The sequence below is a fragment of the Protopterus annectens genome, chromosome 2.part2 (genome assembly GCF_019279795.1).
Source record: "Protopterus annectens isolate FY-2018-M chromosome 2.part2, PAN1.0, whole genome shotgun sequence".
NCBI classification, from domain to species: domain Eukaryota; kingdom Metazoa; phylum Chordata; order Ceratodontiformes; family Protopteridae; genus Protopterus; species Protopterus annectens.
The window spans coordinates 1,070,802,401-1,070,823,652 of record NC_056730.1 but is presented as its reverse complement, the minus strand read 5'-3'; the positions used below and the strand labels follow the sequence as shown (position 1 = coordinate 1,070,823,652).

The window sequence follows — 21,252 nt, the reverse complement described above, 5'->3', positions numbered from 1 at the left end:
TTATTGTCATTATTCATTAAGTGTAATTCACCACCTTTCCTCCAAAAGTCACTAGTTTTGGGAGGGATTAAGAGGGACAGAGCTAAATTTTGAGTCAAAATTAGGGACGTCCCTGAAAATCAGGGACAGCCTGCATGCTGATCCAAAATGGCTGACTTCACATTGTAGACTTCCATATCTGCTTCCAACTACCAATGTTCTGAATTTATAGTGACAGTATATCTTAATATTTGCATCACTAAATTTGTTAATTTGTCCAGTTTGGTAATGATGCAATATCTGAAAAGTGCAACATACCACACCAAGCATAGAAACAAGCATAAAGTAAACAAACTGGATTACAACTGAATACATGGTTTAATAAAAAATAGGTTAAGTGCTTTCATCTTACAATTCAGACTTCATTAGAAGTCAAATTAGTTAATCACACTTTCCTTTGTATATGCCAACATTAGGTCAAATGTCATTTCCTTAAAGAGACAACAACCTTTTGAATTAGATTGATTAATCCCACTTTTTCAGTTTAACAGTTTGATTCAGCTTGCTACTGATGCAATTTCTCCATGGCAGTGCTCCTACAGAAGTTATCTTCAGTAGGCTAGGCTGGCACTTAAGAGTACTGAAATGTTGCATACAAAATCAGTTTTCTGCTTTTTATTCATACTGGTTTCTGGATTGATGTCATTATGTTATTCAGTTCTTCCATAATTTGCTCTGACCCCAGCCAACATTTCATTAATAACCTCATTAAGATGATCTTTTTCTTAAAGAGTGCTATGAGTTCTTCAGTACTCTCTTTCTTAATGCCTTTGTAAAAAAATGGTATTATCAAAAATTTGATAAACTGTATGGCTCAAATATTGATATTCTGAAAAATATAATTTATCTCAAACTTTAAAATAAAGATGATATTCTATTAATGCGTTTGTAGAATTCTACAAATTATTCTATGCTGCCATTCCATTATAAATATCATTAATGAAATTAAAATAATATAATGTATAGGTTCATATGTTCTTAGTAAGCTTACAACCAAGGGGACAGTTGAGAAGCTTAGCCATGCACCCAGTACTTTTGGGAGATTAACCATCACCGACATTAAGTACATTTATTCGACATATCCCATATGAAAATTTGGAATTACAAACCCAGTCAACCTAGCTGATTTCAAAGGCTGCTAGTAAAGTAATCTGCTTAATATGTAAAGCCAGAGTACCCCAGATATGGGAATTATATTAGGTTATATACCTGCTTTACTACCTTGCATTGTTGATATAGAAGTATAGGTTTAGGTCTCCAGAGTGGGTGCTTAATAAGGGAGGAACGAAATGGGTATATGTCTTCTATGGACCATGATGAGATTCCACCCAGTTTGCAAACATCAGCAAATTTGGTTAGCCATAGTCCACTGATATTGGTTTTCATGTCACAGAAGTTAACAAAAAGGGGGCCTAGGACAGAGTTATGTAGGACACTACTGGGGATACTTTCCTACTTAGATCAAACCACACTAACTATAACAGTATGGGATCTGTAAAATAGTAAATTATCTATCCAGCCCTATCCAGTGAACCATGCATGGATAAATGTTGTGTTGGGAGAGTTTATCAATAATCCCAGCATAGGCAATAATGACAAACACATTGGCAAAGGTTCAGATAAGCATTATTATCCATGGCTTTGGTAATCCTCTGAAAAACTCAACTAGGTTGAACAGGCATGATCTGTCTTTTACAAAGTCATATCTGTGGATATAATGTCATCTATGTCAGTGTTTATTTGTTCAGTTAAATGCGCTATATAACCTTGTAAATAACACTAGTGAGAGTAATATGCATTAACTCCCAGAGATAGCAGAGAGACAACCTTTACACAAAAGTACCACAACAACTTTCTTCACATATTGGATCTGTAACAAGTGAGAGACACAAGCTGAAGACTTGATGGATGAGTTTTGCTAGATGGAACTTCTTGTTCTCAGCAAACAAATAAAGACACTGACAAGACCCATTGAACTGGTATTTTTAGTTTTGAGGAGTGAGAATGGGACTTGGTCCAAAATGACTGCCTGGAGATCAGACTGGCATTTTTTATTATAACCTTTGGTTTTGTAAATGTGATTTTTGGAATGCTAGATCAATTACTTCAGCCTCTTATGTTTAAATCTCTAAATATCATTGTGAATATTTATTAGACAGTGTATTAAGCTTTTCACTTATATGGTTGAAGTCCTTCACTGAAATTTAAAGCGATCCTGCTTTCTCAGAGATTATTTGATTTTTTTCAAGCATTGTCTGTAGGACATTTATATTATGACAAGTCTCAGATATCAACAGACTGTCTTTATTCCATGCATACCAGAACCTGGTTCTCTTAGATCTTAAGATCCTTTAAAGTCATTTGTTCATAGGAATTTTTTAAAGTATTTTAGCATAGCTAAGATGTCTGTTGTCTTACATCACCAGTCTGCTTCATCCATGGCCTGTGATCTAACAGAGCCTGGTTCTACTACTATACCCATCTGTGGTGTGCCTGCCTTGGCTTTCAAGTTATAGATTTCGTAGCACACAGGAAACTCTTCATTGATTTACAAGAAATTTCCTCAGCTCTATCCAGTTTTTGACATCCTTTTTCTGAACTGTGGTAGATTTTTGCATTCCTAAATATAACACTTAATTGAATATTAACCAAGGTAAAGTTGTGTAACTTGACAAAAATAACATTAGCAGTTACTGAATTATTTTACTTCCTTTTATGAGACTATTTACAGGTGGTTGTATATGTTGGATGAATGTTCCTGCCTAGATGTCAGTCCACCATAGCTTTAACAATTTTGAATTCATTTGTGTATTCACACTTTATTGCATAACAACCGCTGATTTTCTTTTACTCCTCCGCTGTTTGTTGTAATCATTGCTTATTAATATTTTACTTATTAGCAGCCCAATACAATTTAGATGTGGAGTACTTATCTCTTTTAATTCTATCAAAAAATTATTATATATGTGGCATATTTCACTTGACTTCTTCCCTCAGATGAATAAATAAGTCCACCGCTGCTATCAATCATTACGTCACTTTTTATGTTAATATCCCTATCTTTATCTTTTTCTGGTATTCTATACCAATAATATTAATATTTCAGACTTTTGAAATAACTGTTATTGAGCCTGTCTTCCTCATATCCATGTATTGATCTGTTCTCTTTTCATAATGGACTAAATTGGCTACCGTTGCATCCAAAGTCAATTAGAGTTTTCTCAGTTAATGTCTTTCTTGTATTTTAGGGGTCATGCATAATTCATAACATGACATAACATGACAAGCATACCAATAAACCAGTCCATTATTATTATTTGTCTATGCATTCTGTTTGAGACAATATTTTAAAATATCTTTTAGTACTTTGCTGATCCCTCACAGCAGAAAGCCAATATTGCTATTACTATAGCAGTTTGCATTTTTTCATGTTGATGTCCAGCTAAAACCTGTTCTGCTTTTGTTTTTAAATATTTCTGATGCTAGTATTCCATTAGTATGAGCTATTAATAATTTCAGCTTCATCTTGCCACTTTAAAATGCATAGTCTCTTTAAAGTACTTTACTTTTGAAGTAAATGAGGTTTGTGACAAACTAATTTGCCCAGGATTATCTTAGGTGGTTAGTGTAAGGGTAATGAGGGTGTGGGGGGTAGGAATGGATAGAAGGATTAAGTGTAGTGATAGGGATAGATTAATTAGGCTGTGGATGGTAATGGGTTAATGGTGTGGAGACTCTGAGGAAGTGAGGTAGATTTAGGGGAGGGGTTTAGGTTTTATTTTTTAAGTGTAGTGGGGGAAGTGGTGTCACATTTTGGCATGAGCTTGCAACGGCAAGGATCATGTCCTGATGACCTGTAGGTACAAGGGTGCAGGTAGGTCTTGGACTACTTTTGGTCCAGATTTATGGTTTTGGCTGGTTGATTGTTCCTGATTAGTTGTATTACTTTTAGTTTGTTAGGAAGATGTTAGTGTGAGTGGGTGTTGTGTGTTGAGGGTGCTAGTGTGGGAGAACAGTGTAAGGTCGGTCAGCTTCATTTATTGGCAGCAGTTTCCCACGCTGGACTCCTTTTAGTCTAAATTTATTGTTTGTTATGGGTAGTTCATATGCATCAGTGGTGGTTTTGTATGTTGCTTCAGGTTAGTTGGATTCATTCTAACTTATTAGTAAGGAGCCTTAGGGAGTGCAAGTGGGTGTGGTGTACATAAGAGTGGTAGCAGGTTGGATGGTAGCTTTATGTGTGGGGGCCTGTCAGCTTCATTCCTTGTGGGTAGGATTTGGGCCGGTTGAGTGGAATTTTTTTTTTGTGTACCAGTGGTGAGGAGTATATACAGGAGGCATTACAATGACTGGTGGTATGTTTTTGGTTCTCAGTTCACAGATGGCTAGCAACTGGCCACTGTAGGGGCTCTGTGCTATTTGCAGGCTTGGGATCAGCTGTGCCATCAGTTTTCTGCAGAGCATGCATAGAGCAGCTGGAGGCATTAACCTGGTAATGGTCAGGAGTATGCTATGGGGATACATGTAGAGTCAGTGCGGTGTCCAGGTAAGCATTTAATGTATTTATATTCAAGCTTGCAATGAAATGGTTTGCTACAGGATGACTACTTCTTTGAAGTAGTCAACAAAGCCATAGATGAGGGTAAGGTGGTTCACACAGCCTATCTAGATCTCGACAAGGCGTTCAACACCATCCCACACTCTGGAATTATAGATAAACTCACTAAACTAAATCCCTATGTCACAAGATGGGTTGCCAACTGGCTTACTGACAGAACCCACACTGTGAAAGTAGCAGACTCCAAATCAGACTTCAGACCAGTGACAAGTGGAGTACCACAGGGTTCAGTCCTGGGTCCTCTCCTGTTTGGTATCTAGTTCTCTGAAGTACAGGCTAACACAGAAGGTCTTTGGCTAACTAAATTCAAAGATGACTGCAAACTAGGAGCCATAATCGAAACTCATAACGATGTGGACATCCTACAAAAGGGCCTCACTGAGACAGATGCCTGGTGTCAAAGACATGGTCTCAAGCTCAATGCCAAAAAGTGCACTGTCATTCCCTTTGGTAAAAACTCTGTACCCATGAACTACCACATAGGCAGTAGTCTACTTAACACTGAAAGTGTGATAAGAGACCTTGGGACACAGGTGGACAGTAGTCTCTCCTTTGATAATCACATCGCCACAGTGGTCAGGAAATCCTTCTACATGGCACACCTCATCACAAAAGGTTTCTCATCCAGAAAAAAGAGGTCATTGTTCCCCTCTACTCATTACTCATTAGACCCATTATAGAGTACAACGCCCCTTTTGGTATGTACCTCACAAGACATCTACAACAACTGGAAAGGCCACAAAAATACCTCACAAAGAGGATTACTGGCCTCAAACAGATGCCTTACGCAGACCGTCTCAAAAAACTCCAGCTTTACTCCATCGCATATCGCCTACTCAGAGGCGATCTCTGCTTAACATACAAAGCTATGTCAAACCCAGAGCTGTTGGACATGCTCCACTTAAAGAAATCCCAATCCCTCCCAGTTACACGCCCTAGGGACCTAAACCTTGTCATCACAATAAACAGAACATGCTGGAGGGATAGATTCCTGTCCCAGAGACTTCCCATACTCTGGAACAGACTACCTATCTATGTCAAACAGAGCTCCTCATTAGCACTCTTCAAGAAATATCTTGATGATTGGATGGGTAATAGGAAATTCACCCCAGGGATCACTTCTGTGGTTCTGCTTGACAGGGGCACAGGAAAATAATTTTCTTGGGTGGCGAAAGCCAGGGTATCTTTTTGGCTAGGCTTGTATAGGCCCTAGGGCCAATAGCCTAGTATCTACCTATGAATCTATGAACCTATGATCTCTCTTGTTACCTCCTGTAGCCTTATTTATAGTGGCTGGCTAGTTTCGAGCTTCTGTTTGAAGCATTGGCACGTCGCACTTTTGTGATAAGGTGAGTTACTGGTTTATTACAAAGCACTTGTTTCTTGTTTTATGATTTTCGACGTACAAGTTGGTTGCAGGATATATAAAAAAAAAAACAAAAAAAACACTGCAGTGGAGGTGAGGGAGAGGCAGATCAAGGAGGGGGGACAGAGGAGAGCAGTGGCTTTGATACTGCATGGTACACGAGGTCTGGTTTTCCTGCTTGGACATCGGAGTAATTTGGTTTCTGTGTACACAAATTGTTTTAATTATTTATTTATTTATTATTTATTGTGTGATAAGTTGTACCCATTGAGGAGATGTTCTGTTAAAATAATCTCCTCACTGAATTTCAAGTTAATTAATTCTATGTGCCTGTGCTTTATTTATGGGTGATTAACCGACGCTGAGTTTGGCAGAGTAAGTAAATGCATTACTGTGACTCTGGTTCTAGGGAACTCAGTTGCCCTTCCCCTGGGTTATAGCATGATTTATCTTCATGGGTGCTGTTTGAGTGCTGCTTAACTCACCCTTGGGGCTACTTTGTGTTGGACTGGCCATTGAGCAGTCATTTCTTTGGAATTACACAGGAAATTGTGGCAGTTTTGAGTGCATGGTAGTGATGTGCAACCCATTCGCATGCCATTCTTTTAAGTTGGTTATTAATCCCATGTTGGGGTCAGATTGTGGGGAAAGGGGGAATGGATTGTATGGCACTGAGGATGGTTAGGTATCATCACCAGCATCATTACCATGGCAGATATTGGATATTCTGATTTGAAAGTTGGAGGATGGGTCACAAAGTCCTATGAGCTTTTTTTGTTTGATAGGATAACATCAGAGTCAAAGACTGTTCAGAAGGTATCCACTGTGCTATGTTTTTCATGGTTTATTGCTCTTTATCTTCAGAGATGCCATGTATCCTATCATAAGGCTGCTCATAGGATCACAGGAGTTACAAGGCAACTTAGCCATGATGGCTTACCTACCTTGCCAGTACCCACCCTCATGCTATGCATCTCTTTTCAAGGAGGACCAAGCCAGTCATACCAGGGGTGAATTTATGAACACCCATCCAACTGTCCATCTCATTTTTAAAGGCAGGCAATGAGTTACACTACTTAATTTGAAAAGGAAACTTGCTCCAGAAAAGGGGTGTATATACTTGCTTGACAAATCTGTCCCTTCTCTTTGTCTTAATTATTTTTCATAGTAGACTTAGATCTCTGGCCCTTGAGTTAGCTGCACCTTTAATTTATGGAGGCATAAGAGTTCTTGGACTGCAGGATCTCCCCTAAGGATTATTTATGAAACTGAGTACAAGGATACATCTTCTGCAGTCTTTCTATGTAGTTGAGTTCATTTAGACTCATATATATATATATATATATATATATATATATATATATATATATATATATATATATATATATATATATATATTTGTTAATGCAAACTTCTTGGGACTTTCCATTTGCTTGATATTCTTAGGAAGGTACATCTCAAAGGGGACATTGTACTCAAGGATGGGTCTAATCAATGTGGAATACAAGGAGGTGAAGACTTCTTTTAATCTCAGAGAGATACGTTTTATTATGAGTTTTGCAAAGTAAAATGATTTCCTAACCATTGCTGCAATGTGTTGGTCAAATGTAAGAGATCTGTCCACCCAAGAGCCCAGGTCTCTCATGTCCTTTTCCTTTTTAAGTAGTGTGTTAATTACATGACAAGCTGAATCTACAGGGTGTTTACTAAATGCTACAATGGTGTACTTTTGTGGCATTCAGCCCATTTTTAGTATGTCAGCTATTGACAAGTATAAGATCCTGTTGGAGTGCATGTATGTCAAAGGGGAGCATGATGAACTTTGTAATTCAAAGATATTTTTTTTGGTAAGTGGAAATCTGAGAAGTACATGCTGAACATCAGTGGTCCCAGAAGAGATCCATCTCAAGTTCCACTGGACATTTTCATGCTCTTAGAGGATGCATCCTCAACTCTTACTATGTGAATTCTGTCTCAAAGACAGGTCATTTTGGTGCCTCTGCAACATGCTTGTTATATTTACATGTGGTATAGTATCAAATACTTTGGTGAAGACAAAATACATTGCATGGACAGCTTATCCACAATCTACAATCTGAGTAACACTCTCAAAGAAGTTTACAAGATTCATTAGACAGGATGTACCCTTAAAAAAAGCATGTCTATATTAGAAGAGCGAAGCGACGAAAGAGTGAACACTCTTTCATCGACACTTAAACCCTAAAGTCTGAAAACAGTGAAGTTATGGAACAGCAATTTTTTTTCCCAGGGAAAAAATTGATGGGCCATTCTCGGGACTTTGCTGTTTTCTCCACTGTGGTGCAATCTCGGAGTAGGTATATTTAAGTAAGGTGTGTGTGTGGGGGAAGTGAAACCCCCCACTTTATTTTGTCTTTATAATTTTTTTTTTTTGGAACAGTGATTTTTTTCCCCTGGGAGAAAAATCTCTGTTCTGTAACTTTGCTATTTTCAGACTTTGTGTTTTACATGTCGACAAAACAGTGTTCGCTCTTTCGTCATTTCATTCTTCAAATATAGACCCAAAAAAGCATGGGGGGCCAAACCTGATAAGATTTTGAAAATATTAATTAGATCAGTTATGACATGTTTCATGTCCATGCATTTTAGACTCACTAGACTGATAGATTTGTAATTTCCAGGGTTGAAGTGGGCCAGCTTTTTGGAGTGGCATTGCAGCAGCTGTGCATCACTCTAGTGGGACAAAGCAAGTTGCTATACTCAGGTTGAAAAAGGTTATGAGTAGAACTACCAGTGCTTGCTTATTGCTTTTATTTAGGCAAACATTCATGTTGCCATTCCCCATGGATGAGATATTCACTTTGAAAAAGTCCTGCATTGTAGCAGGACGAAAACGCTTGTGTTATCATGCATTAATGACTTCTTTCTTTTATGAGGTGCCTTGTCAGTGTGGATTAACTGCTTTCTCTTGGTAATCTAGGAAGGATAACAATCCTAATGCAATTCAGTTACACAGATATATCAAGTTGTAGCAATCGCATTTGCCATTTGCAACTGCACTGCAATGTGTTCAAAGTCATATTATGAATGTTGGCAGTCATTGTTTTCACAGAAACCACTCCCATAACACAAAGCCAAGCACACCAGTCATGCTAAAATATATGTAAGCATGTGTGTGTGTGTGTGTGTGTGTGTGTGTGTGTGTGTGTGTGTGTGTGTGTGTGTGTATAAGGATCCTGGTAACTTTGTCGAATGGTACTTTGGTCGACATCAGTTTAATTAGAAAAATTTGGTCAACTAAACAGATGGCTGACAGGCATGCAAGATCAACAATCCACAGGTAGAGAAATATACCCTTTTCCCTGGGAATTGTACGATCTCAGAGTTAAAATCTATAATTAGCAGAGGGTGAGGGGGTGCAGATCTCCCACATAGAGGGTGCAGGATAGTTTGTCCCCTTGCATAACAAATACATTTTCCTTGTGTTTTTTTTAAAGGTTTTGCATGCGCCAAGATTAATTCTTGGCACATGCATAGTACCATGTCGACATGCATAATGTTGATTAATTTATTCCAGCATTATACATGTTGACATAAATGGTATTCATTCAATTTAAGTAATACCATATATATATATATATATATATATATATATGCATATATGCATATATATATATATATATATATATATATATATATATATATATATATATATATATATATATATGTATATATATATATATATATATATATATATATATATATATATATATGGGTCTACTTGATGTGGCCGAAATTTCAAAATGTCGACTTTCATATGGTCGAGACCATATGATCGACATTTGAAATCTCGACCATTCAAGTAAAACACAAAACACATACACAAATTTACCTTACTGCTGCTAGCAGGGGGGCTTCGCCTCTCTGCACCCTCTGTGGGGGGCTACACCCCCCACACCCACCGTAACTTTAATATACCAACTCCAAGATTGCACTACAGTGCGGAAGTGGAAATCTTTCCATTCCACACTGTAGCGTGATGCCTGTTCCCCATGGTCGACATTTCAAATGTCGATCATATGGTCTCAGCCATATGAATGTCGACATTTTGAAATGTAAACCATTAGTAGGTGACCTACATAGTTTTATATACACATATATATATATATATATATATATATATATATATATATATATACACATACACACACACATATATGTATCTATATATCTATATCTAATCTATATCTAGTCTATATATATATATATATATATATATTTGTGCATGTGTGTGTGTGTGTTTGTGTGTGTGTGTGTGTGTGTGTGTGTGTGTATATATATATATATATATATATATATATATATATATATATATATATATATATATATATATATATATATATATATTTAAATTATGTATGTTTGTACACGTACATAAGGTAAACATATCTATTATGTCATAGTTGTTTTCTCATAGCTGCAAAAAGTACAATTAGACACTGAGATGGCAGACACCATTCATAATCTGACATCACTCTTACCATTTCACAATTAAGAAATAATTTAGAGAAAATAAAAATACTTGCACAAAAAAACTGTCAAAAGCTTCAAATGCAAATTTGTGTTCATTAATACAACAGATTCATGACTAACATTGTATAGATCAAGAAATCATGGGTTATTTGTAAAAAGAATCAACTTTCACAATAAAAAAAATGAGATCACAAAGGGATAACATAGAACAGAAGAGTAGTAAAGTAGAAGTTAAACAAATAGAAGTTGAAGTTATGGAATACCTGTCAAATGAAGGATTTAGTGCACAAAAGTCTAACACAGGTTACATCACAGCAGGCTAGAACAATGGGTCTCGAAAGTAAGAGGAAACAGGGGGACCAGTGGACATCTGAAGAAGAAATATGAACATGAGAAAGAAAAAAATATTTAAAATGGTGCTAAATTTATGCAAAGGGGAAAGCAAAACTAATCAATATAAAAAGCAGCCAAATATATTTGAAGAGAAATAGAGGTAAAGGCATCTAAATATGGAACATTTTACAATAGAAAAAATAAGAAAACAAAGAGGGAAAGTAGAAAGTGAGGATTAGTAATGGAAAAGTTAAAGAAATAGAAACTGAAGTTATGGATTACCTGCAAAGTAAAGGATTTAGTGTAGGAAATCCAACTATGTTAATGTCACAGCATGATGGAACAGTGAGTCCCCATATTAAGGAAAAATAGGTGGAATGGGAAGCATCTGATTATTTGCAACATGAAGACACTCTGGAGCCTTCAGTAGGAAACCAGTACAGAATTTTAGTTGGAGATGTACAGCAAGGGAAGGAACAGGAAATGGTGGCATCATTCTGTCTTGTGCGGTGATAGGCCAGTGAGTTCCCATATCAAAGAACAATGGATGATGCAGAATGTTGCTGAAGTGAATATGTCACATGAAGTTGTTGTGGAACCTTCTGTAGGATACCAGCAGGAAATGGAGAACAAAGAATGTGCCCTCAGTTTAGGAAAAGAATTATGTAAGGGAAGAGTTGCTTGATTTAATAGAGATGGATAGACATATTAAGATTGATGAAAGAAATACACTACAGAAAGTCAATAAGACCCACTAAAATGTTAGAAATCTGATAAAACAAATGAACGCAATAATCAAAACTAGTAAGAGAAATTCATGTGACAGAAGTAAGCAGGCTATATTACTGTGCAGCTAAATTAATAACAGATAAAGTCTTACAATGAAGATACAGGACAATAAGTGAAAGGAAGGGAAGAAATCAAATGTCATCATGGAAGTATTGAGTAGAGAAAACTATAAAGCAATTAGGACAAAAAACTATCATTGTTAGAAGAGTATAAAAGAGGGAACAGATCAACAAAAATACTTAGAAAGATAGACATGATAAAAGCAACGTGCAGCATTAGAACAGACTAGGATCTATCATACACTGTTGCAAATAATAAACTAAAGATATCAGTAATGGCAGAAAAAACTTAGAAGATATGCTGATAAATATAAAGGGAGAACACAAAATAAGAAATGTATTTATGACCTAAACAATTTTATAGAGAATTGGGAAACAAAGCAAAAGGAATACAAAGATCACCAAAAAAGAAGAAACAGACACATTTTGGGAAAATATATATAAAGACCATGTGGAACATAGTAAATATGCTGATTGGACAGAAGAAGTAAAAGAAACAGTAAAAAGTTCAACTGTGCAGCATATGAAATGGGATGAAATAACAGATAGAGCAATATAACAAAATTAAGAAAAGCTCCTAGTTGAAAAAAAAACAGGCTCAGGTGCAATACCTAACTTCTGGCTAAAAAGTACTAACATCTTTACACAAAGATTTAGCCTTGAGTAAGAACTACTTATATGCTCACCTTGAACAGATACCAACCTGGCTAACAACAGGGAAAATGATACTTCTTTTAAGAGTGAACCTGCAAGGTATCCTAAAAACTATAGACAAATAACTTGCCTTCTGACAATGTATAAACTATGTACTGGAACTGATGCCGATAGAGTTTATAGTCATTTAGAAGAAAACTTTATCATGGCAGTAGAACAAAGGGGTAACAAAAGAAAGTCACATGAAACAAAGGAGTCATAATGAAGAATAGTAAAAAGGGGAAAACAGTGGTGGCTGGTGACTTCAAATGAATGGGGGGCTGTAGGAGACAGCTAATGGGTGGGGCCCATTGGGAAGGGGTGTGGCCAAATAGAAAGGGCGGAACTATGCTCAAAACCACAACAACTGGAACTTTAATTAAATGTGCTGCCCTGGGTGCCAAACCATCATTACTAGAGTCCAATTAAGACAAAATCAAGTGTAGAAGAAGAAAAAACATTTCAATGCATCGGCTAAATGACAGCTTACTTAATATCCAGATGGAAACAAAAAGGTTGTGAGGAATGAAAAAATAAATGACTTTTTAAATATATTGCTGGAATGCCAATCAAAATCAAGTATATAAAAAAAAGCAGCAGCACTCAACTCGAACCACTTTTCCTTGCACTGCAGTTCTAATTATAAATTTATATTCAGCTTTATAAAAGTACCAAGTAACATACCAAAAGTAGCAATCTCTGTGATACCCCACTTGGAAAAAAGTTTCTTATCCAGAAAAGACCTGCTGCCTGACAACAACTATCTACTTGTTTCATGGGAAAACATGATCAAAGTAAGAAAATGAACAGCAAACAAGAAACAAGCTCAAGATAAATTGCTTAAAGGATTACTGCACAAGATATGGACCACAAGTGATAGATTGGCATTCTGTTTAATTTACAGGTAAAGCCTGCAAAGATGACTGCAAGTCTATAACAAATGTAAAGAGCCTCTGAAAATACTGTAATCCTGTCCTTTATTACAAATACTGTCATATGCATTTCAATACCTAAGGCTTATACATTATCTAGTTATGTAAATATTCTCTGCATGGCAGCAACAAAAAGGCTTTCAATGATGGTAATTCTTTAACAGTGTGCTTATTAAGGCTTACTTGCATCTTACGCTTACTTGCGTCTTACAATCTCAGGCAAGCTTATCTGATGGTCATTAAAGCATTGCTTCTTAAACACAGAGCAACAGGGCAGTGCGACAGCATGCATTTTCTGAATAATAAGAAGCATAAATCAACAGTATAAAAATATGACAGAAAACCAGAACATTTTGCAAAATCAAGGACAGATGAAAAGCCACTTTCGTACTTGTGTCTCCCTTGGATGGGGGAATACTCTGCGCACTTATACTGCATAACTGCTCCTTGCCTTGCTTGGACACATCCAGAGTCACTACATGGGGGAGTGGGGTGTAACAAGTATGTCGCAATTTGAAATGTTTCTGGCTGACGGTGATGGCTCTGATCATACCTCTCAAGCTCAGAGCAAGAAATCTGGACAAAGCCATACATAGAAGGGGGACAAAGGCCCAAAATAAGGATAATTTTTAAATATTTCTCTTATAAACTTAGAAAGGTAATAGAACAGTAGTAGGGCTTGCATTAGTGTGAATTTTCTGAAGGGTATGAAATCTGAAACTCAAATGTCTATCATTATTTTCTAACTTTAATCTTTAATGATTTGCAACTAATTTGCCAGAAAACCACAAGTGTATGAAAAATGCTCCAAAAATGTGATGGAAAATATAAAATAGCCCACAATACATCTGGGAACCTGTCAAAGAAGGGACACTTTTTTAAAATTAGTACTGTTAACCTGAGCAGCTGACAAAATAAGAGCATCTACATGCATTTCTGAAATAAAATCTATAACTCTGATCATTAGTTATTTATAATTGTAAACCCTCCACGTTTTCTTCCAAAATTGCCATTTTGCAGAGGGATTATTAGGGGTAGAGCAACATTTTGAGCCAAAATCGGGGACAGTTGAGAGGTTTGAATATTCCTAATTCTATAAAGTGATTTGCATGTACCTCTCAACGTCTTAATGCAGGACATATGGACAAGGCCGAATATATTGAGGGAACATACAAACAGTACTAAAAATTGCTCTTGTATAAACTTAGACAGTTGATAGAATAACAGGTCTTGCTTTAACATGCATTTTTCTGAAGGTTATGAAGTCTGAAATTCAATGTCTGTCATTATTTCGTGACTTCATTCCTAAATGATTTGCCAGAAAACCACAAATTTTATGAGGAACAAACCAAAATCAAGAAGCAAAATTCTATTCATTCTGCAAAAATCTGGACAATTGAGAGGTATAGTTCAGCCAAGGCTGTCCGAGTTTGCTGCCCTTCCCCCCTCACAAAATCATGGTTGAATGGAGCCTCCCCCCTTCAGCCATTTTATGTCCCATTCCTTGGTTATTTTGCCACATTTACCATAAACACTGTAATATGCATACTGCTTTACTTCTGCAATGATTTGGATTTCATTTGAAAGTTTTATTTTGCATTTTACAACACAAACACTAATAAATATTTGCTAAACAAAGCAATGCAGTCTCACAATGAAAATAGACTTAGCATTAAAACTTCTCTGCCCTTGAAACTCACACTCATTGAAGCAGCATTGAAACCCACATTCAAAGAAAATACATTTTGCCAGTGACAGATAAAGATTAACTTTGGGCTGTTTTCAAATCATAGGCCCCTTGCACACAAAACTTACACGTGCTCTTTGATACACCTTCCTGATTGTATTAAATCATATTCCTTGTACAATGCAGTATAGTTGTTAGAGGACATTTTGGATTTATTGTTTTGAACATTTTTCCAGTAAACAATGAAACAAAATGCATGCACCAATAATGACAAAACTACCCAATTCAGAACATTTCCATCATAAAAGTCTACTCAAATGTCTACAGTCCACCAGTATCAGTAAATATGCACAATCTCTGAAGTAGTAAAAGTCATCTAAATAATTCCACATTAAAGAAATCTGTAAATAATTAGCAAACAACTTTATATTCCATTGTTTCATCTACTAAAGTGCCTGTTGCCCTTGAGGAATAAATTGCCTATGTTGCATTAAAAAAATGATAAGCTAGTAATATTGCAATAGGGAATGGATGGCAAATTGATAACAGGTTCATAGTTACTAAAGTATCTTCACCAAAAAGGACTGTAGCATCCACTTCCCTTTGCAAAATAGTACAGTATCAGCAATGCATCTATCTAGTGTGGGAGTAGAACCCACAGCCTTTTGCATCAAACACAACCACACTACCTGTTGCACTATTGACAATATAAGCTGACTTAGCATAAGCAGAATTAAACTTTTGTTCACCTGCGGCTCTCAGCTGCTTGTAAAATCTACTCGACACTCAGTTGTATCAACTTTGCAGCACAAGAAATCTGGAAAAAGCCAACATTTATTGGTGGGGGAGGCAAAAGCCCCAAAACCAGGGACACATTTTAAACATTGCTTGTATAATGCTGGAAAGTTGCTAGAATAAAATGCTATGTTACCACCATACCTTTCACTGCCAAGCCTTGAAACCAGGACCCTGTACAAAGCAGAGCAACATAACACTTTGCTAAATCAGCTGTTTTGTGAAAGAGAGGAAGACTGAAACTTAAATGGTTACCATATAGTGAATTCAGTTCTCACCATAGCTCTCAACCTCTTAGCAAAAAACACCTGGACAAAGCCAGTAATGGGGGAATACAGCCGCCTAACATATTCAGTGACTGCAGTTCTCACCATAGCTCTCAACCTTAGCACAAAAAACCTGGATGAAGCCAATAATGAAGGAATACAGTCCAAAAATAGGGACAAATTTCAAGTATCCACCTTATAAACTTAGAAAATTGCTATAATAAAAGGTTTTGAGTTATCATGTACTTTCTGAAGAATATGATGTCTGAAATTCAAATGCCTGCCATTTTTATTTATTTAACATTTGTTAACCAGGAAAGACCGACCTGGAACAAAAGCCAATTTTCAGCACAGGCCCAGGGAGAAACACTCCAGACACATGTCTTTGTAAAATGAGAGGGCATGCAGACTCCACATAGAAGGCACCCCAGCCAAGAATTAAACCAAAGAAGCTGTACCTGTCAGGCAACAATGCTACCCCTGCACCACTGACTAAGTTAACAAAAATACAGAAACAACAGATTTTATGAGGAACAAACAGAACAAATATGAGGCAAAAATCTGTACTAAGATGGGAAGACATGCAGACTCCACACCAGCCAAGAATCAAACCAGAGAGGTTATAACTGTCAGGCAACAATGCTACCCCTGCACCACTGACTGTGTAACAAAACTATAGAAACTACAGATTTTATGAGGAACAGAACAAATATGAGGTAAAAATCTGCATTTTCTTTACAAATGGTGGTGGGTAGGGAATTCAGGCCCTTGCCACCTGTATCCAAGGTACCGGGTTCAAGTCTGAGGTATTCCTACCCACCATGAGTTCTCTCTAGCCACCAGTATATAGCAACTCGGGCATTACACACACTGATTTCACTCTGAACTCACACTAATCTCAAATGTACTGCACACCATGAAACTTGTTTATAAGAGCAATATTTACAATCTACCCCCTATTATTTTGGGGCTTTTGTCCTGTTTCTTTCTTTCTTTAAGGCATCATTATTTAATTTATGAAGCATGGTGACTAGTAGTATGAGGAGTCAAATACACTGACTCTGTGGTGCCTTTACTGTTCTGGTCTGGACTAACACTCCATTTGAAAGTGGAAGGAATGAGAATCAGAACCAGGGTGGCAGGTCTCAAGTCGCTCAAAGCTCATTGGTGTTTGCACACTGATTGTTTTTCTTATACATGCATGTTGGCATTTTCCCAAGTAAAATAATCAATAAAAAGGCAACAGCATATTTTTCTTATTTTATAAATGACCACCTACATTTGCAATAACAGAAACTGTGTAAGCAAAATAAGTTCATCTGTTTATTTCTCAACACATCTACTATTTAAACCATGCTAGTTCACTGATACAATCTCCAATTTTGTGTATGCTTCATGAAATGTACTTGCAGCAGCATACTTCCAAGGCTTATCACATAAGCATCTTCCTCTGCTGCTGTATACTTCAGGCAAACAAGTATGATTTTTTTTTCCCAGAGATTTGCCTCTGCCCTTCATAAATTGAATGATATTTCTCAGACAGTTAAAAGATGTTTTTGATGGTACTTCCATTAATAAATAACTAAACTAAGGCTATCCATAAATTCCTTATCAGTAACTGTAAAAGATCTTACAGACAAAAAGTTCCACTTTCTGACCAATCTACCCTGATTAATAATAAACAGTGCTATGGTGTTTAAGTCCCAGAGATACACAGATATGCATAACAGCAAAGTTTTTCATAGAAATTTCATGATAAAAGTGTAAACAATGTGTGTTTATGTGTGTGTGTGTGTGTGTGTGTGTGTGTGTGTGTGTGTGTGTGTGTGTGTGTGTGTGTATACGTGCGCATCTTTGGTCATCTTTGGTCAAGTGCACTCGTGCTAATCTTTAGCCTTTACAAATATTTGCCTTCTACAGTTTGCTTGCCTCCTTATCTTTTCTTTCTTGAGAAACTTTTCATTATAACAATTGCGAGGAAACTGCAGCACTAGAAGAGTAACACTAAAGATGTAAAAGGACAAAGACCATGCACCAATATAAAATATGCAGGTGTAATCAAGTGGAAGAAAAGTTTGAGATCAAAATCTTTTAATTTGAGATGGAATCATTGATACACAAAGGAAACAGTCAAGAAAGAGTCTTCTTGGCAACCAATCCTCCAGCAGAGCTTCCAGCTCACCTGAACGGTAAAATCCTGCAAACGGCTTCCGGGGAAGCTAACTCCAATCCAACACACCCTACTTCCAACTCACCTGAATGGTAGAATCCTGCAAACGGAATCTAACTCCAACTCACCCAAACATGGAATCTTCCAGTCCTGCTAGTAAAGCCAAGCTAATGGAAAAATCCTCCAGCCATGCGAGAACTCTCACCTGATTGGTCCAGCCTGCTGCATTCTGTAACTCCAATCCTCCAGCCTTGCGACAGCTCAAAACTAGCTCACCTCTCCCCTGATTGGTCCAGCCTGCAGAAGAAGCAGTCCGGAGTTCTTCTGTTCTGTGTGGTCATAATCACACAGACTTCTGGGCATTTGTGGGGCAGCGATGCCTTTCTCCTTATCCAGACTGCTGACAAAGCAGTCTGGAGTTCTGTTCTGAGTGCCTAGTGCATGTGTGCATGCGTGGACGTCCGTGATTCATGGTTTAAATGTTGTTTTCTTTACTTTTGTCTTTGTTTTTCTTTATTTTTTCTCTTGTTTTTCTTTTTGTTTTCTAGGTGGGAGGGCTGCAGTCCTGCAGTCCTGCAGTCCTATAGCACGAGCCGTCTCTGGGAAAAATTAAATATAGCATTGAAAGATTACAAAAAAAAAAAAAAAACATTTGACAGCATTCCACATTCCTGGATAAAGGAGTGCTTACAGATGTATAAGATACACCCTACATTGATCACAAAACAGTGGCAAGTCACTCTGCAGCTAAGCAATGATAAAGAACAAATTATTGTTACCGTTTCTCTTTTGCCTTGCTCTTAACCCATTGAGCTGTCTACTTAACATATTAGGTCATGGTTACAATATGGCTCCTGAAAAACAACAAAGTGTGAATACTTCTCATCTTCTTTTTGTGAATGATTTAAAACTGCATAGTTCATCAGTTGAGAAGCTGAAAACACAACTGTAAGGGGTCACAACTTTTTCAGATCATACAAGAATGTCATTTGGTCTTGATAAATGTACAAAAGTAACATTTAAAGCAGGAAAGCTGCAATGCAAAGAAAAGTAACATAAAGGACCTTGAGCAGGAGGGACTGTATAAATATTTGGGAATTGATGAGGGATCAGCAATAAAACATGAATAAATGTGAACAAAACTCAGTATACAATATTTTAGAAGACTAAAATCAATACTGAAAACAGCCCTGACATATAGGAACAAAGTCCAAGCTATAAACCAATTTGCTGTCTTTGTTCTAACATATAGTTTTGGGTAACTGACTGGTCCCAAAAGGGATTGGATCAGTTGGAGAAGAAAACAAGAAAAAATGCTTCACGCTTATCAAATGATACATAAAAAAATCAGTGTATACTATGATTATATATTCCTTGTTCTAAAGGAGATTTTGGCCTTCTCAAAATTGATTACACATGTAGATCTGGAATCGTAGGATTGCATACATACCTGCAGGCCTCACAAGATCAAAACATAGTGAAAATTAAAAAAAATAGGGAGAACAAGTCGAAGATGACTTGCCTGCTTAATTCAGCAGGAGCATATCTGTGTGAAGCAGGAATGGAAACCAAAGCAGAAGTATGCAAAAATCAGGTAGTGACTGAATGTGCCAAAAAACACAATAAAGAATATAAGGAAAAGGATCAGATAAGAAGGCAAGAAATGTGAAAAGGTATAAATATAATTGCCAGTACAGAAAACACCTGGAACAACCTCATGATGATCAGAATCTGATGAAGAAATGGTTAAAGAGAGGTGAATTTAAACCAAACATTAAAAAGTTAATATTGGCAGCCCAGAACATTGGACTACACACATATTGGTTTAGAAAGTCCCTTGAGCTTGTGGGAGAAACAGACAAATGTAGATTCTGTAAAATATAAATGGAAACAGTCACACATCTTGTTGCTGGGTGTGATACACTAATGGAAGTGGAACTATATGCTGAAAGCATAATAATGTGGCAAGACTAGTGGAAAGAAATGATGCTGACACAGGGATGAAGTTCAAGAAATAAGGAGAGATTGGGATTTTGGATGCAGACTCTTAAGGAGAACAAAAAAATTATACAGAGTATGATATTCATAAAATAGCTAGGAGTATTCTAAGAACCAAACCAGCACGAGAATGGAGAAAAGAGATTTTGCCAATAGGGTTGACTATGGTCAGGGATACAGATAATAGGCAAGAGGGGGCTGGAATTTATTGGAGAAAACTGGCAAAGGAACAAGGGTATTGGAACCAAATAACTAGAGACGGAAAGGTAATAGAATGGGAAGAGGCCAAGAATTTATTTGGACTGCAGGTTAGAGATTGCCTTCCCTATCAAGGATTGATATCAGAGTACAGGCAAAGAGAAAGAAATAGGGGGCTCCTAAATGAAAGACCAGCACTGTTAGAGTTTTTAATAGAATCTGGAACAGAAGCTGCCATAAAAAAGGAATAATTAGTAAAGCATATAAAAGATTCCACGATAGCTATAAGAATCAATCAGAGGAGCTTAGAAATGATTGGGAAGAGAGATTGGATAAGCAATTCACAAATAGACAATGGGGGAATATATGTATATCTCCCAAATATGCAACAAAGTCTAGAAGATTTAGGATCTTTGCCTGGAAGTGTTTACATAGGTATTTTTATACCCCAACTATACTCCAAAGAATTTTTCCTCAGGAGGATAGCAAATGTTGGAGGTGTGATGGCCAAGAAAGAGGTAGCTGGGAACATGGTTTTTGGAAGTGTGATGGACTAGCAGACTTTTGGGATTTCCTGCAGGCCATTCTGTCAGAGATACTGGGTGAGCAGATTGGGCTGACTGGGGAGATGATTTTTTTGAATTATGCTACAGAATCGAAATTGCCTAGACATAGTAAATCCTTGCTGAGTCTAATTATGGTGGCTGCCAAAAAAGCAATTACTAGAAAATGGAAATCAAAGTCTAGACCAACTTTACTAGAAGTAGTGAATATAGTAACAGAGATAAAACAACTGG

At 36.9% G+C, this 21,252-nt stretch overlaps 1 protein-coding gene across 2 annotated transcripts in view; it reads left to right on the top strand.

Annotated features, from left to right (window-relative positions):
* The window catches only part of CPLX1 (complexin 1), a 603,685-nt gene that overhangs the window by 40,187 nt on the left and 542,246 nt on the right, over positions 1–21,252 (top strand). The window lies entirely within an intron of this gene.